Source organism: Rhagoletis pomonella, unplaced genomic scaffold (genome assembly GCF_013731165.1).
Source record: "Rhagoletis pomonella isolate Grant_MI unplaced genomic scaffold, Rhpom_1.0 Rhpom_scaffold_00072, whole genome shotgun sequence".
Lineage (NCBI taxonomy): Eukaryota > Metazoa > Arthropoda > Insecta > Diptera > Tephritidae > Rhagoletis > Rhagoletis pomonella.
This window is the reverse complement of record NW_023458626.1, coordinates 12,839-19,070: the sequence shown is the minus strand read 5'-3', so window position 1 is coordinate 19,070 and position 6,232 is coordinate 12,839.

Genomic DNA, 6,232 nt, shown 5'->3' with positions numbered 1-6,232 from the left:
CTGTGAACGCTAAGCATACCTAAACCTAAATTCAAGTACAAACTAAGGGAAAACATTGAACGATAATAATTATTTTACCTTTTTTTTAAGTAAATGACTGTTTATCAGACTAACAAGAGTGAGCTGAAAAGGACGTTCACAGTTGATAAAATTATCCAGGCCGTTATCAACACTAAAAAATTTAAATTTTTTGGATTCACAAGGACGAATGGGTAATTTTTAAGCTGAAAATGTTAGAAGAACAAAATTGTTGTCGATGTTATCGAGTTTATATACGCCCTTAACATATAATTTTTTCAAAAACAAATATTGCGAAATTTCAAAGATAAAATTTTAAAATGACATTTACAATATTTACCAGCCTTTCTGCACCAGAAACTTGAATCTGTTTAAATTCTACAGGATTTCCTCATTAATTTTGTACCCATACTTCTTCTCTGAGCACATTTCTCTCAATTTATAAATCATTTTTGAATTGCTGACGTCAGAATGAACAACTAAAAACGCAATTTTAGTATATTTGGCCCATGGTTTCGCGAATATATTGATATTTGTATTTAAAATTTATGTACTTGTTTAATATACGTGCGTGACTTGGCGAATTTTTCTACGTTCGTGTATATAAGTACATATGTAAGTACGTGTACCGTACGGGACAAATGAGCTGATGTATATATGGATGAGTAAATTTTTGTTTCGCGCGCAACACTAGAACTCACATATATATGTACATACTCTGTAGAAATTTCGGGACTTATGTGAATATGAGGGGGCAGTGAAACTGATACTACGTTTATGCGTAGGCAAATTCACGAATTCATTTCATAAATTTGGGTTAAAATTGGCTGCATAAACACCATTTCATAAATTCAGTTATACACGAAAGTTAACCATGAATTCGGCATCATGTCATGAAATCGTGAAGTGCAAGCCTGGCAACGCCACGTTTCACAAACAGCTGTTTACTAGGGTTATGATGTTTTTAGATTAAAAAGCATGAGTGGCAAAGCCAGGATTTAAAACACTGGAACAGTAATGAATAATCGTTGAAATATAAAATAAATTCAAATAGAATAAATTGAGAATATATTATAACCATTTTAAATATAATATGGTGCATTACCTGGTACCAACGGCCTTTGCAAATTCAAAAGGAGGCCAAAAAAGTCACAACACAATGTTCGGTTTCTCGCCAGAGCGTTGCCACTTTTTCAAAGCACTTTATTTCATGAATTCGCGAACTCTGCCTAAACGGGAATTCATGAAATGAAGAATTCATGAATTCTGTCGCATAAACGTAGTATGATATTGCGTAAATAGGTATGTAAATTGTATTACGTTTATATATTTTATAGCGGGTTTTCTATTTATGTGCATACATATATGTCGGGATATATGTATGTCTTGAGGAGATATGACTTTAGTTACGGTAAATTAGAAGTTCAGCGACTTCAATTTACCGTACTGGGGAACCGCTAACAAATTTACATACGTAATATGTATATGTATCTTTTTATGTGCAAGTTTGGAGTAGTGAAATGGAGCACCTACTTGCTTATTGGGTACCACCTGTTTTTTTCTGTCGGGACTGTACCGCCTGAATTGGACTGTATCCTGTTGTTGCCGCTTTTTGGTCTTGCTGCCGTTGCTGCTATCCGCTGCTTGTTGTTGGTGCTGGGTCTTCACTGCCTATTAGTCGGTGTTCAGTCGGCTTGTTGTTTTTCTTGTTAGGTCTCTTTTTTTTTGTTTTAACTGTTAGCTTTTTATTTAGGTGTGTAGCTCTTTTTTCAAAAATCTTGGGCTTTTTCTTGTTCGGCACTTTTTACTGGGCACTATTGTATTTTTCGTTTTTTTTTGTTTTCTTTTCAGATAATGATTTTGCTTTTTATTGAAGCTTCCGTTTTTTTCAGCTAATTATTTGCTTTTTATTGAATTTTCCTTCTCTTTTCAGGTAATTATTTGCTTTTTATTGAACTTTCTTTTCTTTTCAGGAAATATTTTGCTTTTTAAAATTTTGAATTTTCAGATATTTACACGTTTTTGCATCAATTCACACACTTTTATTTTTTCCACAGTGCTTTTATTTTTATTTTTTGTATGACGAACCACCCTAATGCTCGCTTTGAGGTGCCGCTATAGCAGAGTTGGCTGTTTTTTTTTTGTTTCACAGTATATATTTTGATTTCAACTCAACTTCATTAATTTTTTTAACTTTTCAGTTGATTTTACTTTATACATTTGCGCTTTTCTTAGTTTTTTTTGAGATTTCTTTCTATTTGAAAATTTTTTTCTTCCACTACCGTTTGCTTTTTAATCCGCTCAACTACCGGCCGCTTTATTGTTCGCTTTTGACTGATTTGACTGAATTCGCCGTGTATGTACTAAACAGCTGCACAAGCACTACATAAATCGCTTGCAAGCCATCACCTCTCATTTTAAGCACTGTACCTCTCCTTCACTCCCATAACAAAGCAACTGTTACACTCACGAAAGGTTTTGTCATACGAACAAATGCCGCACGATAGGAAAAAGAACAACAGAACAAAGCTGAAGTAGAATTAAACTGAAGCAGAAGCAAATTGAAGTAGAACAAATGCGATGCTAAAATTTTTCAAATGGAAGTGCGCGCATCACTCAGTGGAAGTAGCGGCGACAGCTAATCAACGAAACGTCATGCAAATTTTTGCTTTATAACTATAAGTGCATACCCAAATGTATGTATGTTAGAGTGGTTCATAAAAACACACTTTTTGGAAATTCATAAACGCTACATCAGAATATTGTTATTTATGATAAAAAAAGAGACACGTATTTTTTTATTTTGAAAAAAAAGTTTTTTTAGAGGTCGGGCTGGTCGGTTTTTTATAAAAACGCTGATGTTCTCAATTTTTTTATTTTCTTGACATGTTAAAATGCAGCTAAAAATTTGTTTTTCACAAATTAAAAATGCCGAAATTTTTGAAATTCAAAATGCCGTATCCAAAATGGCGGTCCATTTTTTTTTTTAAATGATTGGATTTATTTGCAACCCGGCACTCGAGAGTTCTTGGGGTCGCCGATTACGAATCTGAAGTAAATTCTTTTAAATTCAAAATGGCGGATCCAAAATGGCGACCAACATTAAAAAAATGATTGGATTTGTTTGAAACTCTTAACCGCCATTTTGAACTTTGAAAATCTGACATCAGATTCGTAACCAGCAACCCCAGAAACCCACCGGAAACGTGTTTTAACCCTTGACAATATTTAAAACGTTCAGTATCAACGTTTTAATTTAAGTACTTTTTTTAAATTTGATCGCCATATTGGATCCGCCGTTTTGAATTAAAAAAAAAAATTACTTCAGATTCGTAATCGGCGACCACAAAAACTCTCGAGTGCCTGGTTTCGAACAAATCCAATCATTTAAAAAAAAAAATGGAACGCCATTTTGGATCCGCCATTTTGAATTTCGAAAATCTGACTTCAGATCCCTAATTAACAACCCCAGAAACCCCCTGGTAACAAGTTCTAACCCATGACAATGCGTAAATCGTTCAGTATCAACGTTTTAATTTTAGTAGTCTCTTTTCGAGAGCATATTTTCGGGCACTATGCCCATTCTAACTGCCCCAGACAGGTATGTAATTAAGGGAATGTTCCCCAATAATGCCAGAGTAACTATATGTAAAAAACAAATTTTTAGCTGCATTTTAACATGTCAAGAAAATAAAAAAATTGAGAACATCAGCGTTTTTATAAAAAACCGACCAGCGCGACCTCTAAGAAAACTTTTTTTTTTTAATAAAAAACAGGTTTCTCTTTTTTATCACAAATAACAATAATTTGAGATAGCGTGTATGAATTTCCAAAAAAAAATTTTGAACCACTCTAATGTATATATGTACATACATATGTGACCGCGCACTTCCTATAGTAAAGTGTTTTACAAAAACAAAAGTGCAGAATTGTTATGGCCTGCTTACCTAAATGATGTGTGATATGTTTCCTTTTTTACCACGCTTTTTTTTGTATTTTTTTGGCTTATGGGCTGTTTTTGCTTAGGCGTAAAAGCACATTTAGCGCATTTAGCTCTAAATGCTACTCTAAATGTACATTTATCCATACAAAATGCGTCACCTAAATGCAACTAAATGCAACTCCATTTTTGCATTGAGTCTAAATGCTAAAAGCAACCCTGTGATCTTCAAAAATTTGCACGATTCAAACATGGTTTAATGAGAAAAAGTGGCAACATTGCTTTTTTGCGTATACAGTGGCTAGCTGCGTTCCAGTAATCGCCGACAAAGATTTCATTTTTTATTTTACATTATTTGGATAAAGAAAAGTTACGCAAATTCAACATCGATGTGATGCTGATAGAAATCTGGATCGATTTGTGATCAACTCTGTTTGTTTTGTTTCCTAATTAAGTGAGGAAATTTTATTTGAGAGCACCGACAAATGAATATATACACAACTGTTCGGTTATGGTCGAAACAATTCAAGTTTTTGTATTGAATTTTTGGTTTAAAATTTATTTTTTCCTTTTCAGTAGGGTTTTTGCACATTATGTTTTCCCTGAGAATTGACCGTAATAGATACGGATCTGAATAAGTGACTGGAACACGGCTGTTTGTCAAAAGCATACGATTTCGAACTCGCGTAAATGTACATTTGCTAAATGCGGTAGCATGAAAGCTCTTCGAAAACATATGTTCGAAAGTGCTAAATGTTGCATTTTAAATGCAGCAAAAACGCTGCATTAGCATCTGCGATTTTGCCTGCTCCTAGATATATGTACGTATATATTTTGTATCTATGTATGTATTTACAAAAAAAACCACACAGTTTCAAAATATGCATTTTTATTAATTACGGTCTTGACGATGACTGCGAACTGCGTGGCTTGCGCTAACAATTGGTAATGAGTTGCTATACATACATACATGCAAATGTTCTAGTGCACTCGGTTGTCTTGCTATGATTTGCCGCTATTTTACTTCAACCCTTATTTTTGGTTTTACAATTTGCTTCAGCGTGGTTGTTGTTGTCAATTCCATACATCCATTTGATTTATTGTATAGTTTCAGGCAGGCTCTTCCTAAACTATGTATTTGTCAATGTTATTGTGGCTTATTAACATTTTTATTTTTAATATTTTTATTGAGCTTTGTACCACGATTGTTTATTTGGAAAAGTTTACGGGGTGTACATAGCTCAGTGGTTAGCGCTACTGACTTTGAACATTGATTACGCAGGTTCGATCCCTGCTGAAGTCTAGAATAAAGAAGTCTGATGAGGAGATGTGCAAAGCTCAATAAAAATATTAAAAATGAATTTATTATAGACAAAATACAGTGACTTACGAAGCCCCTTGGTAATTTTTTTTTAGAATTCGCAATGTTGTTCAAGCATTTTTTTGCTATTTTTTTTGTGTACGGATATTTTTTACGATTTTACCAAACCCATAAAGAATTCCCGTTGACTTTTTTGCTGTCGGTCTTTTGTGGTTTTTTCATTTAACAATTGTCATTAATAAAAACTGGAGTAAACTTTTTAAATTTTTTTTGCAAACAATCAAAATGTGTAATTACATACATGTCCATTTTTTTCTTTTAACCAACTTCCAAAAAGGAGGAGGTTATCAGTTCGTCGGAATATTTTTTTTATTATTATTTTTTTTTTGTGTGTGTTACCGCATAACTTTGGACCACGTCAACCGATTTCGCTAATTCTGCTTTGCAACTAGAGTTTACGGGGTGTACATAGCTCAGTGGTTAACGCTTCTGACTTTGAACATTGATTACGCAGGTTCGATCCCTGCTGAAATCTAGAAAAAATAAGTCTGATGAGGAGATGTGGTGATCTCCGAAATAGCTGCTATAACTTCTACCGCTTAGACTCTGTTGCTTTTTCAATTTTTCTTAATAAACAATCGTGGTACAAAGCTCAATAAAAATATTAAAAATGAATTTATTATAGACAAAATACAGTGACTCACGAAGCCCCTTGGTAATTTGTTTTTAGAATTCGCAATGTTGTTCAAGTAATTTTTTGCTATTTTTGTTTGTATAAGGATATTTTTTGCGATTTTACCAAACCCATTAGGAATTCCCGTTGACTTTTTTGCGTGGTTTTGTCATTTGCCAATTGTCATTTATAAAAACTGGAGTCAATTTTTTTTAATTTTTTTTGCGAACAATAAAAATCTGTAATTAAATACCTGACCATTTTTTTCTTTTAACCGACT